General features: G+C 41.9%; 1 protein-coding gene across 7 annotated transcripts in view; it reads left to right on the top strand.

The window, feature by feature from the left end:
- Window positions 1-20508, top strand: part of TASOR2 (transcription activation suppressor family member 2) — a 176921-nt gene that overhangs the window by 32767 nt on the left and 123646 nt on the right. For all 7 annotated transcript variants that reach the window (XM_073589069.1, XM_073589071.1, XM_073589070.1 and 4 more), the window contains one exon: window positions 17809-17918. The gene's annotated coding sequence lies outside the window, so the exon portion shown is untranslated. The remainder of the gene's footprint in view (window positions 1-17808; window positions 17919-20508) is intronic.

Genomic DNA, 20508 nt, shown 5'->3' with positions numbered 1-20508 from the left:
GGTGACACACCCGCTAAACCGGACAGGCGGTGCGTCTTTTTAGACCACAGCATGTCCGTTTACCTTGCGGAGACGCTCAGTCTCCTCAAGGTAAAAAGCATACTCTATGGCTACCCTGCGGCGATCCCGGATGTGTTCAATGAGCACATCCAGAATCACCACGCAGACAGAAGGGGGCAGGGTTTTCCGCTCCGTCCAAAGCGCTGCGATTACGGTACGTGAAAACGTACCCTTACACACTGACGTAGTCAATTGTGCAACTCTACCTGTCTCAGATGCCTTGTTTATTATCCTGGTATGCATTTACAAAGGTCTGTCCGCCTCTGGGGCTACATTGGTTTTGATCTGCGATTGTGGAAGAACGGTCTAAACTAGGGCTCTCCTACTGGGGCGCGGTCCACTACCCCATTGTCGTAGATGCCTCCTTCCTGGGTCATATGCCTACAGGCATATGTTGTTCTCCTCCATAGGGCTGCTGCTTAGTTTTAAGTCCAAACCTGTGCGTAGCTTTTACCTTTGCATTAGTGGTGCGAGTCTTAGTAGAAGGGTACTGAAAGTGGCAATTGCTCATGTGGTAACCCATGGAATTGCTATCCTTACTTCTGACATACTATTTATTTTGCTGACCCCAGTGATAACTTAAGGAGATCCCATGGTTTCTGTGTTTCTCAATGAAGCACCCAAAAAAATGAGGATTCTTTGTACTCGCTGTAACATGTCATTCTTAAGGCTTTCATTGGCGCACACAGCACCCTCCCTTGTTTAGGGGGTATTGGTTTTGCACTAAAGGCCTCTTTACATTTAGCGATGCAGCAGCGATCCGACCCGGTCAGGATCGCTGGTGCATCGCTAAATGATCGCTGGTGAGCTGTCACACAGGCAGACCTCACAGCGATGCAGCAGCGATACAGCGCACGATACTCACCTTTCACACACAGCGATCCTGACGTCCTCCCGCCCGCCTCCACGCGTCGCTCGTCGGCGCCAGCAGGAAGCGCCTGGCGAGAAATGAAGCCGGTCATTCTCGCGCGATCAGCGATGGACAGCGGGGGAGCCGGTCGGAGTTAAGTATCACACATAGCGATATCGCTATAACGTCACAAAATCGGTGACGTTATAGCGATATCGCTATGTGTAAAACCCCCTTTACTGTGTATGTCTGAGTGTAAGCTGTTGTGGAAAAGCTTTTTTCCTAAGGTGAATTCTTAGTCAGCCTCCAGGTGGCAGCATATAACCCATGGTTTCTGTGTCCCCCAATGAAAGCTACAAGAAAGATTTTATGATGACCAAAAATCCTCATTTTGACCACTTATTACTGTGTGGGTTTTTTTGAAATTTAACAATAAAAAAAGGCATTTTGTGTGTGGTTTTTTTTTAACATATATTTTGATTGGAGTTTTTCGGACAAAACAATGACAAATATATTTAGTTTTGCATTTTAGTTTTCAAATAGGGAAAAGCTAAATTTAATGTAAAATTATTTTTTAAACTTGTGATCATTTATCGCTTATACTGTTCACTGGAATATATAAATATTGCATTGTATATTTTAAGTGTGGTTCAGCTTCTGTCTGAGCTTTCCCAGGTGAACTAATTCTCTGCCAATGGAGGCTCTGTGCTGATAACCTCAAGCTATCATGAGATGGGTGAAGCAATCAGAGCCAGTTTGTGAGCCTATCAGCAAATGGGCCATTTAAATTCCGCTGTCAGTGATTGACAGCAGCCTCTTAGTTGTTGACAATGATAGGATTTCCTTCTAGTCTCTGCTCTTAGAGAAAGATGTCAGCTATATAACACAGCCGGCGTAGGCTCAGTATAGCCTGAACACACTACATACAACCGTAGTGACCTGTGATGGAAGTGTACGGGCCAGGTCGTTAACTGATTCTGCTTGTCCGTTATCTGTTCAATCAATTACAAAAATTGCTTTGAGAGGCCTCATTGATTGTTATAGGGTCTGCTTTTAAGAGTGGGGAAACATGCAGAAGTATTAATTCTGTTCTTATACTTAAACCACTGACATAGTCCATAAAAAAATCCTGCATTGAAATTTGGGTGTGTATTTTAAAATTTGCTGCGCAAATTCTTTGGGTTAACTTCGTTATGGATGAAATGCTTGGAAATTGTGCTAAAATTATGTTGGGGAAAAATCTGCATCAAATCTGCAAGGTGTGAATATAACCTTATTTATTTTTCTTTGGTTATGGTGGGTGCCTAGGGGTGAACAAAACTGCATATTGATTGCACTCTGGGGAAAGCAAGACTCCCTTGGTATTGCAAATTGGATTTAGTCAAGACCTTAATAACAGGCCATTATTTAAGAACACACACATGCATATAATGTGTGCATGCATACAAACCCTTCCAGGTACACTTATGTGGGAACATCACTGCACTAGTGTAATAGAACTGTCTCTATGGCATGTGATTTTTTTTTTTTTTTTTTTTGTTTGTTTTACCCACCATTAGACTTTAATGGTAGTCTCATCCAATCTACAGAAGAAACTAGTGCATGCTGAGACTTTTTGTTTTTCTTCACATGCTGATTCAGTCAGTGGGAAAAAATAATCTTCATTGCTACATTGAAGAACATAGGTCCAAGTGTACTCCGTTTTGTTTTCACTGATAGCACTCGGACCGAAAGTACAGTCGTGTGAGCGAGCCCTTGTAATGTATACCTGATGAGATTAAAAAAAGGTATTTAGATGGTGAAATGCCCCTGAAGATCTTTCTTGATTTTTTGGGGGGTCAAAATGTGTGAATTAGGCTGTGTTCACACACAGCGTTTTTTTAGCGGTATTTTTAGTGGCTTTTCCAATAAAACCGCTAAAAATAAGCTTCCCATTCATTTCTATGCATTTTGCACTTTTTGTGCATACTGATGTGTTTTTTACCGCGAAAAAACCGCATTGCGGTAAACGCAACATGCTCATTAATTTCGCTGATTTTTCTGCGTTTCTGGCTATTTTTATGCGTCTTGAAAACGGCGGAAAAAAACGCATAAAAACCGCGCATTTTTTTGCACAAAAACCGCGCAGAAAAAAACGTGCGGTTTCTGGGAAGGGAGTCAGGTTTTTCTGCAGAAATTTCCTGCTACGTGTGCACGTAGCCTAACTGTCACTTGCAGAAAAAATGACCGATGTATAATACGGTAACTGTTGCTGAAAGGGTAACAAAATTTTGAATATATTTTAGTAGTCCCATTGTGGTCATTGAAAAGAAAACTGAATTGTCCCCCAATATGGTCAAAAAAATAAAGTTTGTAAATAAAAATGAAGCCATACATGAAATTTTTTTTTTTTTTTTATAATTATTTCAGTATCCAATAGAGAAAAAAAAATAACCGCTTGAACGAAAACAAACCTAAAATGGTCAGTAAGTAACAGGTGGAAAATGACCTGGTCTTGAACTGGTTAGTATAATTGTTGTACCTCATCTATTTTACACAGCCATGTTCTGCCAATAACGATTACTTTTACGATACCTTGTACAAAATCATTGCACCCGCCTGTTCAGACAGGCCGACAACGGGAATGAGTGTTAGTGCAAATGCTTGTTTCTCTCCGTGAATACTACACCACGTGCAGCATTATTAGGCCATGTGCTCACATTTAGGATTTGGTGATTTTTTTTTTTACCTCAGTATTTGTAAGTCAAAAGCAGCAATGGAACAATCAGAGGGAAAGTATAGTAGAAACACGTCATCACTTCTGTATTTATCACCCACTACTGGTTTTGGCTTACAAATACTGAGGTAAAAGACTGAACGTTTGAAAGTGGCCTTAAACAATTTGTATTTTTGACAATTAAAGACGTTTTCCCACAAGCAAAGTTAATTTCAATCAATAGATCTTGGAATAATAATAATTTCTACAATTGGATGTTAACAAAATGTTCCTGTGCTGAGATAATCTTATAAATGTGCCCCTGCTGGCTGTGTACTGTGTAATGGCTGTGTCTGAATGTGCAGGGAAATGGCCTGATCACACCACAGCTCCTGGCCAAAGCAGGATGCAAAAGAGAGTACACAGACATCACAGCTGATTCTTTCTTTGTGGTAAAACATTGCTTAAAAACAGTCAGGGAAATGTTTTTCCTCACAAAAAGAATAATCCCCTGCCGACTTATGTGTATACTCTTTCTCCCTTCCATCCCAGGAGCTGTGGTATGATCAGACACAGCCATTACAAAGTACACAGCACAGGCACATTTATAAGATTATCTCAGCACGGGAACATTTTTTTTTTTTTTTTTACACATCTAATTGTGGAGTTTAATTTTAGTCCAGTCTCTATTAATATGAACACTGTTTATGGGATAACCCCTTTGACTTTATTTCCATTTGACTTTTATTTTTTTACTGCAGTTCTGTCTGTTAATCCAAAAGGTTAATAAACTGTGATTGTTGGAGAAAGTATAAAGTGAAGTTTTTTTAGGTGAATATCTGTGTGCAGAATTATGCAACTAAATTAAAAATGTAAATTTCCCCATCACAATATTTTCATTTGTTAAAGGGAATCTGTCACCTAATTTTCGGCCTATCAGCTGTGGGCACAGCCATCAGGGGCTTATCTGCAGCATTCTGTAATGCTGTAGATAAGCCCCCGATGTAACCTGCAAAATAAGAAAAACACATTACATTATACTCACCGGGGGGTGTGGTGCGGTGGGGGGCGTGGTCTGGTCCGGCGCCTCCCATCTTTATACGATGATGTCGTCCTCCTTGCTTCTCCCTCGGCTCCTGCGCAGGCGTACTTTCTCTGCCCTGTTGAGGGCAGAGTAAATTACTACAGTGCTCAGGCGTCGGGAAAGGTCAGAGCGCTCCGACGCCTGCGCACTAGGGTGACCGGATCTCATATGGGGGGGAAAAAATGTCAGAATCTTGTTCGTCTGGACCCCACAAAACGATTCCCCTTTCCAGATATTGAGAGAGCCAAAATTTGAGCTCGATCAAACGACGTTAACCCGTGCCGCTCGTCGCTTAAAGTTTGAAAAAATCCAAATTGAGGTATTTTAAGATTTAGGTATTTTGCATAGTCTGTTAGACTATAAAGAATGTGACAACTTTTCATTGTCTGTAATGGTGGGATCAAAAAACGATAATCCCACCAACTCTGCATTCAAATACCACAAATGGTTCGAAAATTTGGTCAGGGCTATTTCTGCAATGTTGTTGTCACATTCTTTATAGTCTAACAGACTATGCAAAATATCTAAATCTTAAAATACCTCAATTTGGATTTTTTTCAAACTTTGAGCGACGAGCGGCACGGGTTAACGTCGTTTGATCGAGCTCAAATTTTGGCTATCTCAATATCTGGAAAGGGGAATCGTTTTGTGGGGTCCAGACGGACAAAATTCCGACATCGATTTTTTGCGGTCACCCTACTGCGCACTGCAGTACTCTGCTCTGGCCTCAGGGAAGAGAAAGTATGCCTGCACAGGAGCCGAGCATGGTCGGGTGATCTCCGAGTATTTTGGCATGCTCGGAGATTTACTTTTCCTCGTCTCAGCAGCATGATTGACGACTTGTAGACAGGCTGAATACATGTGGGAATTCCCTAACAAACAGGCATTCCACACATGTATTCAAGCTGTCTAGCAGTCGCAAATCATGCAGCTGAGACAACGAAAACTAGATCTCCGAGCACCCCAAAATACTCGGAGACCACCCGAGCAACAAGTAACTCGCTCATCACTAATCAGCACTCCTAATCAGTCTATATGTTCATGTAGGTCCTAGGAAGTTGAATAACATGATAACTTGATATCCAATGGCTTATTACAGAGAAATCGACATTTTTCTTATGTAAATCAGCTGCTGTGATCTATGGGCCAGTGTGGCGTGGCTTCACCAGTGTGACATGTAATGGCTGACCGTCTGCTCTCCTCACCTACATGTCTCACACTGGTAACACCTCTTTTATTTAATATAAGCTCTGGAGGCAGATTTTCAGGGAGATCTATGTCTGACCCATAGATCTTACCAGCTCATTTACGGTACATGTTAAGAACAATGAGGATTTCTCAGGAATAAGACACCAGATTGCAGGAATTTTATTCCTCTTTCTCTGACCTGCAGACCCATACAGATGGCTTAAGAGTGTTGACCCTACTGACTCCATCTTCAAGTGAGGATAGTGATCAACATAGCCACCCTTCTTTTCAATAAGTCATAAGCCTTCCATCCCTGGAGTCTTGTCAGTTTCTTGATCTGCTGACAATAAACATTTTGGGCAGCAGCAAACACAGACTTCCAGATACTGTTCAGAGAGGTGGATTGTTTTCCTTCACTGAAAATCCTGCTGTTTAAGAACAGCCCACAAGTCCTCAATAGGAATTAGCTCAGGTGAGGAAGGGGCCATGTCATTATTGTTTCATCTTTAAAGGGGTTGTCCACTACTATGAGAACCCCTCCTTGGTCTAAATTTTTGGCACCGATAAAATAAAAACGCTTATACTCTCCTCCCATGCCGACACCATTAAGAAGGGGTTGTCCTAGTAGTAGACAACCCCTACTGAACCAATAGTGACTTTGATGCATGTGATGGTACTGCATCCTGCATAAAAATGTTTTTCTTGAAAGATGCAGACTTTCTTATGTATCATGGTTGAAGAAAGTTTATTCTAAAAACTGGCAGTAGGTTTAGGAGTCGCTTTTGAGTCCACCTTCAACCTGAATAGATACAATTAGCTCATCTTTAATCACAACATGAGCCATACATGTACTGCGCATATCGTGTTACCCCTTTGATGTGGGGTGCGGCACTGAGCCCACATCTTTCCCGGGACATGTCTGCTGTTACGAACAGCTGACATATGCCTGGAGCAGCCACAGGTGGAATCTCGATCCACCCGCAGCTATTAACTAGTTAAATGCCCCTATCAGACTTTGACAGCGGCATTTAACACACGCTTCCGGCCATTGGACCAGAAATCCGTCCACCTGTGGCCCTCGTCACATTCTCGCAGGTCACTGGTGGGTTGGCATGACAATCAGGTCTCCTGAAGACCTCTATGGCCTGTTGCTGTGAGCGCCGCCCGGTGGTCGTCGCTGCTACATATAGGCAATCTCCCATGGAGAATATTGAAGCATGCCAAAAGTAAAAAAAAAATATATATATATGTGTGTGTATGTACACTCACTGGCCACTTTATTAGGTACACCTGTCCAACTGTGTGTTAAGACTTAATTTCTAATCAGCCAATCACATGGCGGCAACTCAGTGCATTTAGGCATGTAGACATGGTCAAGACAATCTCCTGCAGTTCAAACCGAGCATCAGTATGGGGAAGAAAGGTGATTTGAGTGCCTTTGAACGTGGCATGATTGTTGGTGCCAGAAGGGCTGGTCTGAGAATTTCAGAAACTGCTGATCTACTGGGATTTTCACGCACAACCATCTCTAGGGTTTACAGAGAATGGTCCGAAAAAGAAAAAAAATCCAGTGAGCGGCAGTTCTGTGGCCGGAAATGCCATGTTGATGCCAGAGGTCAGAGGAGAATGGGCATACTGGTTCGAGCTGATAGAAAGGCAACAGTGACTCAAATTGCCACCCGTTACAACCAAGGTAGGCAGAAGAGCATCTCTGAACGCACAGTGCGTCGAACTTTGAGGCAGATGGGCTACAGCAGCAGAAGACCACACTGGGTACCACTCCTCTCAGCTAAGAACAGGAAACTGAGGCTACAATTTGCACAAGCTCATCGAAATTGGACAGTAGAAGATTGGAAAAATGTTGCCTGGTCTGATGAGTCTCGATTTCTGCTGCGACATTCGGATGGTAGGGTCAGAATTTGGCGTAAACAACATGAAAGCATGGATCCATCCTGCCTTGTATCAACGGTTCAGGCTGGTGGTGGTGGTGTCATGGTGTGGGGAATTTTTTCTGGGCACTCTTTGGGCCCCTTGGTACCAATTGAGCATCGTTGCAACGCCACAGCCTACCTGAGTATTGTTGCTGACCATGTCCATCCCTTTATGACCACAATGTACCCAACATCTGATGGCTACTTTCAGCAGGATAATGCGCCATGTCATAAAGCTCGAATCATCTCAGATTGGTTTCTTGAACATGACAATGAGTTTACTGTACTCAAATGGCCTCCTCAGTCACCAGATCTCAATCCAATAGAGCATCTTTGGGATGTGGTGGAACGGGAGATTCGCATCAGGGATGTGCAGCCGACAAATCTGCGCCAACTGTGTGATGCCATCATGTCAATATGGTCCAAAATCTCTGAGGAATGCTTCCAGCACCTTGTTGAATCTCTGCCACGAAGAATTGAGGCAGTTCTGAAGGCAAAAGGGGGTCCAACCCCTTACTAGCATGGTGTACCTAATAAAGTGGCCAGTGAGTGTATATATGTGTGTGTGTATGTATGTATGTGTGTGTGTGTGTGTGTGTGTGTATATATATATATATATATATATATATATATATACACATACACACATATATATATATATATATTTTTTTTTTTACTTTTGGCATGCTTCAATATTCTCCATGGGAGATTGCCTATATGTAGCAGCGACGACCACCGGGCGGCGCTCACAACAACAGGCCATAGAGGTCTTATATAATTTTTTTTTTTTTTTTCAAATTACCCCCCTTTCGCCCCATTCAAAATGAAACAATAAAAAAAAAAATCAAACATACACATGTTTGGAATCGGCTGATCTATCAATAAAAAAAAAAAAAGAGATTACCCTGATCGCTAAACGGCAAAGCGAGAAAGTCAAAACGTCAGAATTACGTATTTTTGGTCGCCGCAACATTGCATTAAAATGCAATAATGGGCGATCAAAAGATCATATCTGCACCATGGTATCATTAAGACCGTCAGCTCGGGGGGGCGTGGCCTGCTGCACATGGAGACAGAAGCATAGTAGAACTTCTCCGGTGCATACTGACCCCATAAAGCGGCACACAGCTACGTATGGCAACGGCTCCAGACCCGAAGGATGGCGGAAAGTAGTGGGAGTGTGGGGCCATGAAAGATCTCCGCAGCAGCAGAGGAAAGGGCAGGAAAAGCCCCCTTAAGCTCACCCAGTTTTATCCGGCGGCGGAGAGTGAGCAAAATGGCACTGGGAAGCTCAAACGCGGCATGGACACACAGCGATTATCCGCCCTGCGCTCAAGGGGAGAGGTAGGAGAGCCTCCACGGAGGCATGCGGAGGGGGAAAACAAGGGGAGCAGCCTACCCGATTATAGAAAGGAGGATCAAGGTGGGGTTGACTCTGGAACCTCCACGGCGCAGAGGGATGGAGGCGGCGGGGAGGACTCAGAAATCCAGCCCCAGGCATCCCCTCATGGAAGAGGCCTAAGGGCCTCAAGCGGCTCTGCTGGAGAACCACTAAATGAGCACACTATGAGACAACTTATGTCTGAAATAATGTCTACCTTTAAAAAAGATATGCAAAACATTCTCAGATCTATGCAAAAGGACATTAATGTTTTGGAAGAACGCACGTCTCGCATAGAAGATAAGATGGCGGAGCTAACCGCTGCGCACAATGAGGTGGTGGACACAGTGGTGTCCACGGATGAAGAGGTAGATGCATTAAAACTGAAAATAGCAGATATGGAAGACAGATCACGCCGCAACAACATCCGTTTGAGGGGTATTGCATAAACGGTGAAGACCGAAGACCTCAAAGAATTTCTTACTGATTATTTCTCATGTCTGTTGCCGGAAACCTCACAGCTCGACTTGATTATGGATAGGGCACATAGACTGCCCAAGCCAAACCGTCTCCCAACCGCAATACCGAGAGATGTTATAGTAAGAATCCACTTCTTTCACATAAAAGAGAAGGTGAAGGAAGCTGCTCGAAGTCCGCCATCTCTGCCCGATCGCTTTAAAGCAGGGCTGTGGAGTCTGAGTCGGAGTCGTGGAGTCGGAGTCGGTGCTCATTTTGGTGGAGTCGGAGTTGGAGTCGGTATAAAATGGACTGACTCCGACTCCTAAAATATATAATAAATTGGGTACAGTAATTCAATGCAGGATGTGCTGAATATTTTTTCATAGGAGTTTGGGAAAGTTATGAAATGTCCTATAAATGGCTGTTCTATTCCTGATCTAAGGCTACATTCACACACAGCGTTTTTCCTGTGTTTTTTGAGGATACGTTTTTCAGCTGCAAAAGCAGATCATCTTTTTAAAAAACCGCATCACCTGAAAGGTTTTTGAGCTCATAGATAATGTTTTCAATAGCAAAAGCAGATTAGAAATCTGCTCTATCTGTCTATCCATATCGTATCTGTACCAAAAAGAATGAAAACCGGGTAGAACACCAATATATATTCTGTTCTATTTAAATATCTTGATTATTGGATCATAAAAATGATTAAATGTCTGAGGTTCACATTGTACTACAATAAATTTTTCACTTAAATATAAGCAATATGTGTGGGAGTCGTGGAGTCGGAGTCGGTGTAAGGGAAATTGAGGAGTCGGAGTCGCAGGTTTGGCTTACCGACTCCACAGCCCTGCTTTAAAGACATAATTATATTTGCGGATTTGTCAGCTTTCACTCTAGCACGCTGGAGAACATTTTCATCATGCACGGGGACTCTAAGAGAACACAATATCCCGTACAAGTGGGGGGTGTCCAGTGAAGTTGGTAATAACGAAAGATGGGCGCAAGCATGTGGCGAACAACTTGGAGCAAGCTTTACGCCTTTGTAAAGAATGGAATCTCCCTCTCAAGGATGGGGAGGTTCAGGGGAAAAATACAACACCACGACCAATCTTGGAGGAATGGTCTCAAGCGTGAGCAGCATGCAATAAGGAACTGGTTTAGTCTCCTGGAACAGGAAAAGTAAATCCGGAGGAGGTTCTCTGCTGGCTGACATTTTTTTAGGGGAGCTCTTATGGCTTTGTTCTTTTCGGTTATACAAATTGAGAGCAGTAAAACCCGTTGGGGTAGGACTGTCCGGGACTGAGAAGCCGGGGGTCAGTTACGGCAGGACCCCATCACTTACGGCTATCGGGACTTGGACATGGATCATTCATCAGGATCCTCGGAACTCTGGTTTTTGGATTTGTTTTTGTTTTATTCTTTTCTTCATGTGGAGATTTTTCATGCAGCCTTTTTGATTTTTTTATTGCTTCCCAAATTTTATGGTTTTTGGTGCTGTTTGTCTCCGAATTTGGTATTTTTTCTGGCACTGGCCCAAGTTTGGGACTTATGTCAGGGCCCAGGCCGTATGTGGTCTATTAAGCTTTTGCTGGGTTCCCGATACCTTTGACAGGCAGCCTGTAAGGGCTCTGTATGTGTGCCTTAGAGGGCATAGTTATTAGTTTGAATGTTATTTGTGTTTGTTTTTTGCATTCACAGTGGCAGCACTTTACAGTCGGATCTTCAAGGGTGGGGAAAAGGGGTGAGAAGCAATTTGAATACGTGGGCGCCAGTGCCCAGGATAAGTATGAGTTTGTATGTTTCATGGCATGTTTGGTAAACCTACACAGGGGAGTATATCCCACCAGTATACCTTATACACAGCAGCGGCACTTAGCATTTTTAGTCATACTCATAGATGGTGATTAAGTTTTTATCTGTAAATGCCAAAGGTTTAAATTCCCCTTACAAGAGGTCAATATTATGGAAGGAGGCTCTGAGGACCAATGCAGACATATTGTGTATACAGGAGACTCATTTAAACAGTGAAGACACGAGTAGATTAAAACATAAAAGATTCCCTCAAGTGATTCTAGCACCGGCGAATAGGAAAAAAGGTGGGGTGTCGATTGCAATAAGGGACTCGGTGGCCTTTTCTCTAACTAACCAAATTATAGATTCTCATGGAAGATACATTATACTACAGTGTTTAATCAACAACATCCCATACACATTAGTAACCATATACTGTATGCCCCCAACACAGGACAATATACTCCTATTAAGAAAATAATAGCAAAAGCTTTCAAAGTCAAGAAGGGTTCTCTTATAGTACTAGGGGATTTTAATGTAGCGTTGTGGCCCAACATGGATACTACAACTAGATCAAATAAACTCAACCCTAGCCCACTTGCCAAACTGTTTCACATGCAAGAATTGTATGACATTTGGAGACTTAAAAACCCATCTACGCGAGATTATACGTTTCTTTCTCACCTGCATAATACGTACACAAGAATTTTTTTCTAGTTGATGAAACAATAATCCCTCGAGTATTAACCGCTAACATAGGTACTATAACTTGGAGCGACCATGCTCCCATCACATTAGAAATAGAGAAGCATGTCACAGATCCCCAATTTGGAGGCTCAGTACTTATATCCTGAACCACCCCACTTATGCTTCACAAACGCAACAACCCATTCAAGACTATTTTACACAAAATGATAATGGAGAAGTATCGGACGCAACTCTATGGTGTGCACATAAGGCGGTCATGAGGGGGCATTTTATAAAGCAGGCTTCCCATTATAAAAAATCCACGCAAACTGCAGTATATGATATCCAAACCAAATTGGGAAGATTACATAGATTGCACAAAAGATCATACTCTCACACAAGAGCGGCCGAGATTTCAGACCTTCATAAAAGGCTACATGAACTTAATTTACACACATACGAGAAAGCCCTCAAAAAACTCAAAATGAAATACGATTGGCATGGAAATAAATCTGGGGAATTATTGGCTAAACAGGTGAAAATACGCGCAGCAAAATCCCGTATCCCATATTTAAACGGCCCCAATAAGGGAAAAATAATAGACCCGCAGAGAATCGCAAACGAATTTGCCAACTATTATGAATCCTTATACAATTTAAAAGGAGATAAACAAACCCACCAACCAAGTGATGAAGAAATAGGGAGATTCTTAGACTCAATAAGTTTACCCACGCTATCACCCACACAGAAACATTATCTCAGGAGCTCACAATATTGGAAATTCATAGAGCTATTGATACCTTGAAGCTACATAAGGCCCCAGGACCAGATGGCATTCCAAACAACTACTATGTAAAATATAAAAATTTGATCTCTCCTTACTTGGTGAGAGTATTCAAAGAAGCCTCCAAGAATGGTGCCTTTCCAGCAGAAATGCTGAAGGCTCATATTATCACCCTACCCAAACCAGGAAAGGATCCAAATACCCCGACAAACTTTCGACCAATTTCGCTTTTGAACACGGACGTCAAACTATTTGCTAAAGTACTATCCCTGAGACTTCTAGACATTCTTCCCGAGTTGATCCACTGGGATCAGGTTGGATTTGTCAAAAACAGGCAAACCAGTGATGGAACCAGACGCCTTATTGATTTAATTGCTGAGGTGGAGGGGAGCTGTGCGCCTTCTCTGCTCCTGTCATTGGATGCAGAGAAGGCGTTTGATAGAATCCACTGGGGATTTATGGAAAGGACGCTTAGATGTTTTGGATTCGGGGGACCCATTCTGTCTTCCATTATGGCATTATACTCTGGGCCTTCGGCCCAGGCGTATGCAAATGGATATCTGTCTCCTGGGTTTAATATAACAAACGGAACGAGGCAGGGGTGCCCCCTCTCTCCATTGATATTCGTTTTATTGATGGAACCATTTGCCCAGGCTATAAGAATGGAGAAAGAAATTTCTGGGATCAGAGTGGGCACTATGGAAAATAAGATAGGACTATTTGCTGACGACGTTATATTATGTGTCACGAATCCTGAAGTCTCCCTGCCCCATATATTTAGACTTATTACCCAATTCGGAAAAGCTAGCTATTACAAAATTAATTTAAGTAAATGTTTAATTCTCGACATTGGTATCCCACAGGCTACAAAGGAGAAACTAATGGAACAATACCCTTTGACATGGAGGGCTGACTCAATTCCATACTTAGGGATTCAATTAACTTACCCAATCAAAAATCTGGGGAAAACAAATTACGCACGTTTACTGCAGAATATCCATAAGGAGTTGCAGTCATTTTCTAAAGCAATGATATCCTGGTTGGGTCGGATTTCAGTGGTAAAAATGATGGTATTACCCCAAATTTTATATTATTTTCGCAACTTGCCTGTCCAAGTCCCACTTCACACCCTCCAAAGGCTCCAGTCCGCTTTAATGAACTACATATGGAACCAACGGAGAGCGAGAGTATCAGCGAAATTCTTGTTTTTGCCAATAAGACTTGGGGGGCTGGGTTGCCCATGTGTACGAGCATATTATCGTGCTACGTTGTTAGATCAGTTAAGATGTTGGTGGGATGGAAACTCTACAAAGGCTTGGGTAAAACTGGAAGCGCAGATAGTGGGGCATCCCTCTATGGCCTCGTATATGTGGCATCTTCGATTGGTCAAAAAGGAGCAATTGCCAAGACACCCCACGATACGAGCAGGAGCAAACACCTGGCTAATGCAGACGATAGGACAGAAATTGCTCCCTACAAGAATACATAAGCTTCCTATGAATGTAGTGGGTAACTTGATCCAGAATTTGGACTTGGGAGACTGGATCTTGAAGGGACTAATTAAAGTTGGAGATATTATGAATAACTCGGATCTCAGACCGTTTGGTGATTTAGTTAGAATGTTTGGGATACATCAGAGGGATTTTTATAAATACCTCCAAATTAGACACCTATTAACAAGTATTAAAAACATATCAACAGAAATTGGTCTCACCATACGAAAACTTCTTTGAAGTCAACAAAGATACAAAAGGGGGAATATCAAGGGCGTATGAGGTCTTGAATGAAGTGGGCGGCCCGCACTCCCTACCATTTGTGGGGAAATGGGAAATTGATTTAAAAACACATTTTCGGGAAGAACAATGGGATTACTCTTTTCAAATACACAAAAAAAGTCCCACTGTATTAATCACTTGGAGATATCTAGAAAAATTTTGTACAGATGGTATTATACGCCAACGCGTTTACAGAAAATATATCCTCAATTATCAGACAAGTGCTGGAGGTGTAATAAACGGCCAGGCTCGTTGCTCCACGTCTGGTGGGAGTGTGGGTTGATTCAACCTGTCTGGGCGGAGACACAACAATGCTTAAGCTCAATACTGGGTTATGGTGTGGAGCTGGGGCCCGAAACAGCTTTGTTGTCCATAGGCCTGGAAGACATGGATCATAACGATGCAATAATAACCGTACAATTTTTGACTGTGGTAAGAGGGTGTATTGCGAGCAAATGGAAAACTTCGCAGGTTCCTACTGTTCAAGAAATAAGGGCCAAGATGCAACATAATTGTAGTATGGAAAAGATGATAGCAATCAGCAATAATAGAGGGTATAAGTTTGAAGTTACTTGGGGAAAATGGCTGGAGTACTCGGATTCCAGGCGAGATTAGGTCAAGGGGCAATGCTGGAGTTCAGGCTGTCTGGTGTATAGGTTCAATCATTGGGGTTTCAATGTTGCATAATGATTGTTAAATTTGGAAACTGGAAACCAGAAAAGAGATAATTGCTTATTATTAAAGATAACCGACTGGATGCAATTGTTACTGCCCATAATCTGTATGTTTAATTTTTATTTTTATTGTTATACTTCAATAAAAAATTATGGTTTAAAAAAAAAAAACCCCGTCAGCTCAGCACGCAAAAAATAAGCCCTCACCAAACCTGAGATCACGAAAAATGGAGACGCTACGGGTATCGGAAAGTGGCACATTATTAAAAAAAAAAAAAAAAAATGGAATTTATTTTTATTCCACCACTTTAAATAAAAAAGAACCTAGACATGTTCGGTGTCTTTCAAATCATAATGGCCTGGAGAATCATAATTTCAGGTCAGTTTTAGCATTTGGTGAGCATAGTAAAAAGAAAATCCAAAAAACGTGTGGAATGAAGCTTTTTTTTTGGGGGGGGGGAATTTTCTCCCCGTTTCTGAATACACAATATGGTAAAACCAATAGTGTCGTTGAAAACTACAACTCGACCCGCAAAAAAGCCCTCACATGGCAATATTGACGGAAAAATAAATAAGTTTTGGCTCTGGGAAGAAGGGGAGCAAAAATGAAAAAGGGCTCTGTCGTGAAGGGGTTAATAACAGTTCACAGCAGTATTCCACCTCCACCGTGATGGAGTCACAGTAAAGATCTGTGTCCGTTAGTGATAAGCGAGTATGCTCAAATACAGCATTATCCGAGTATCGCGGGGGCTCGATTAATATGTTCTGCATGATTCGCGGCTGTAAGAGGCAGCATAACTTTTGAAAATCTGTCTTCAGATAATTTTTGACCCAGTCTTGATGTTTCTTCTGTGTAATGCTCAGTGGTGGTCGGGTTTCAGCCCTCCTTATCCTCAGCCATGTTTCTGAGCACTGAACACTTCTGGGAAGATTGCAGTTCTGGAATCTGACAGCACTGGAGGATAAAGAGGTCACTTCAGTGTCATTCTCCTCAAATCTTTAGCAATTAATAGGCATCTTTTTTTTTTTTTTTTCTCAACATATTTTGTGACCATGTTGACTATTTGCAACAAAAACTTTGGATGATTCTTTGATCACTCCCCAATATCTCTGCTGCATCCTTCTGTAAGAATTTTAACAATTTTTAACTTTTCAGAGACTGGTAAATTTATATTTTAAGCTACCGTATTTTACCTGGGGAAAACCAGCTGCCATACAATTCTACACACCTTGATAAAGAGTGATGCTATCCTTAGGCTATGTGCACACGTAGATTTAGGTGCTGCGGATTTTTCCGCTCGGATTTGGAAAAATCCACAGGTCAAAAGACCTGCGGATTAGCCTGCGGTTTAGCCCTGCGGTTTCACACCTCTACAATGGACAAGGTGTGAAACCGCTGAGGATTCTCCACAAAGAATTGACATGCTGCGAATTTGAACCCACGGAAAAATCTGCAGCATGTGCACAGCGCTTTCCAGTTTACCATTGAAAACAATGGTACTGTACAATGCAGCTAAATCTGCTGCAGATCCGCAGAGCATGAAACGCTGCGGATCCGCAGCAGAATCCGCAACGTGTGCACATGGTCTTAGGCCTCACACCCCTCATTCACAAGTACATGTCACCTGATCTACTATATCCAATAAGCATTCAGGTTTCTGTAGTTTGCATAAAAATGGTGATATGGTCAAAACAGTCGCCTAATAATTCTGCACACAGTGTAACTCATCTAAATGGGCCATAACACAAAAATATATTTTTGTCCAGATTTATATGGAAAATTAATAGGATAAAAAATTAAATGTAATCTTAGCCAAATGTAACAGGAATGTGTTAGTATTGTGGTTGTACCTGTATTCTGATCACCACATCCTGTTTCCTGCTTTATCATATTGTCATGCACACGAACCTCCGTTTATTTTGCATGATCACTGTCCGAAAAATGTATAAAGTCCGTTGTTTCCTTATTTCAGTGTACCCAATTTGTTGGGAAAAGATCTTGAGGAACATAGAGGCTGTTCTATTTGTATCACTAATGCTTTTATAAATCTAAGTATTGCTTTGGACTGCAGCTATTGCTCAATGGTTAAGATTTTGTCAGTGGAATTGGTAAGCCAAACCTCCGACTCCTCAACGACTCTGAGTCCATGGCACTGGTCACTACTGAGCATGTACATAGTGTAGAACAGATTCATCTCAACTAAAACTCCAGATCATTAGATCAGGAACAGAACAGACCTTTATAGGACATTTCATAACTTTCCTAAATTCTTATGAAAAATGTATTACATATTTTAGAAGTCGGAGTCGGTCCATTTTATTACAACTCCATCAAAATGAACACCAACTACACGACTCTGACTGCATAATCCTGGTTAAAATCAATGACCAGCACATCAATAAGTCGTACTGTGCCCCTAACCAAAGTTTATTACCTCTTGTGTTGCAGGTACTCCTTAAAGGGGTTGAGCAAATCTTTCAATTCCTCAAGCACAGTATGAGTGGCGTATGAGAGTTCTATAGAAAATCAAATGCCTTCAAGTTCTTGAAGTAAAACAGGTAAAGTGTCTTGGTACTAATAATCGTAGTGGCAGTCATTTCTGCTAATGCCCATGACAGATCAGTCAGACCTGCAGCAGGTAGAGGAGCAATTGTTATGTGTTTGCCAAGAAGGTGGTGTCAATAAACCACACTCCAGCTGCTTCATCAACGACTCGCATAAAATGATCAGTACGAACAAGAGTTGATGCAAATTAATTTGCACTATCCAGTTCATCGACCATATCAGTAATCCGAAGCCAATGGACGGGAGCTCCGAGAACCATGTCTTACCTGACAACACCCACAGCTATTCTTTTAATTAGCCAGCTTGTCATCAAAAGAGCTGTTTTACAATTAAAGTGAACCTGTCAAACAGGGTTGTGCACAGTAACCTACAAACACTGTCAGGTTGGCGCCGTTATTCTGATTAAAATTGACCGGTCACTGATCCCTCAGACGGATTTCATCAACCAAGGTATCATTTTAATCAGTATAACGGCGCTGACTTGGCACTGTCTGTAGATTTCTGTACACAATCCTGCTGACAGGTTCCCTTTAAGAGGCGTTTCTTTCAGCTTCTGTTAAGCATACACCTTCCAGTGTTGTGGTCAATAGACCAGGTGGCGTGAATCGATGGACACAGACTGTAGTACTGAGAAATGTACTGTGGTGAAATGAAAGTAAATATGAAACGGACTTTTCATTTCATACACTAGTTATACAACATTGTTAATTACTTTGAGGGGTTTGTATCAAGTTCAAAAGCGATCACTTAACCACAGGCTAGGGGATCACAAGTGGATGTGATAACTTGTTAAAACTGTTTAACATTTTTGTACTGTAGTTATTTTCTGTACATTATACTGTCTACAACCACTCAGCCCTGGTTTCTGGTATTATTCTCATGGTGTGTGTTGTTTTTCTCATTAAGTAGAATACATGGTTGTCTATTTATCACTAAGCCCCTTGCCTTGTGATAAACTTTAAATTTAATCATCAGCAATTCCTTAAAGATGTGCTCTCATGAAGATGTTTGTTTATAAATTTGTATATGTGCATGTAATGTACTGAGTGTTAACCCCTTAACGACCAGAGGTATTTTTGGTTTTGCATTTTCAATTTTTACTCCCCTTCTTTCCAGAGCCATAACTTTTTTTTTTTATTTTTTTTGTCAAAATGGCCATGTGAGGGCTTGTTTTTTGCGGGACAAGTTGTACTTTTGAACGACACCATTGGTTTTAACATATCGTGTAAAAACTTGTATAACATTACAACCCCAAACATGTCTAGGTTGTTTTTTTTTATCTAAATGGTGAAAAATTCCAAACTTTGTTTAAAAAAAATTAAAAAAAAACTTTGCCATTTTTCGTGATCTCGGTTTGGGTGAGGGCTAATTTTCTGCTCGTCGAGCTGATGGTTTTAATTATGCCACTTTGTTGCAGATGCAATCTTTTGATCGCCAGTTAGGCTATGTGCACACATAGTTTTTGGTCCTGCGGATTTTTCCGCGTGGATTTGGAAAAATCCACAGGTATATTCTCAGATCAAAAGACCTGCGGTTTAGCCCTGCGGTTTCACACCTCTACAATGGATAATGTGTGAAACCGCAGCAGAATCTGCACAAAGAATTGACATGCTGCGGATTTGAGCCTGCAGCAAATCCGCGCGGAAAAATCTGCAGCATGTCCACAGCGTTTTTCAGTTTACCATTGAAGACAATGGTACTGTACAACGCAGCTAAATCTGCTGCGGACCCACAGAGCCTTAAACGCTGCGAATCTGCAGCAGAATCCGCAACGTGTGCACATAGCCTTATTGCATTTTAATGCAATGTCGTGGCGACCAAAAAAATGTAATTACAGCTTTTTGACTTTTTCTCGCTATGCTGTTTAGCTAGCAGGTTAACCTTCTTTTTTTTTTTTTTTTTTTGATCCGGCCATTCCGAGCGCAGTGATACCAAATATGCGTTTGTTTTTGTTTATTGTTTTATTTTGAATGGGGTGAAAGAGGGGTAATTTGAACATTTTTTATTTTTTTTTTTTCATATTTTTTAAAGCTTTTTTTTGTTGTACTTTTGGCATGCTTCAATAGTCTCCATGGGAGACTAGAAGCTGCCATAACCCGATTGACTCTGCTATATACAGGCGATGATCAGATCACCCGTATGTAGCAGAACTACTCGCTTGGTATGAGCACCGACCACTGGGCAGCACTCAGTAATCCGGCAGTGACAACCATAGAGGTCTCCAGAGGACCTCTGGTTGTCATACCAACCTATAGGTGACCTGCGAGGACGTGACGAGGGTCACAGGTGGACTGATTTCTGGCGCAATTGCTGGGAGCGCGTGTTAAATGCCGCTGTTAGCGTTTGACAGTGGAATTGAACGGGTTAATAGCCACTGGTTGATCGCAATTCCATCTGCGGCTATTCTGGGCACATGTCAGGTGTTCAAAACAGCTGACATGTGCCAGGAAAGATGTGGGATCACTGCCGGAGCGCACATCAAAAGGAGGGTGTCTGACATCGGCATAAACTTATGCCCAATGTCGGAAAGGGGTTAACATACTAACCTACCACTGCCTTATCCGGGATCCAGTACTGTCCCAC

The sequence above is a fragment of the Dendrobates tinctorius genome, unplaced genomic scaffold (genome assembly GCF_039654945.1).
Source record: "Dendrobates tinctorius isolate UK_male_01 unplaced genomic scaffold, ASM3965494v1 ptg000105l, whole genome shotgun sequence".
NCBI classification, from domain to species: domain Eukaryota; kingdom Metazoa; phylum Chordata; class Amphibia; order Anura; family Dendrobatidae; genus Dendrobates; species Dendrobates tinctorius.
Note: the sequence above shows the minus strand (reverse complement) of the source record. Positions and strands in the feature narration are given on the sequence as shown.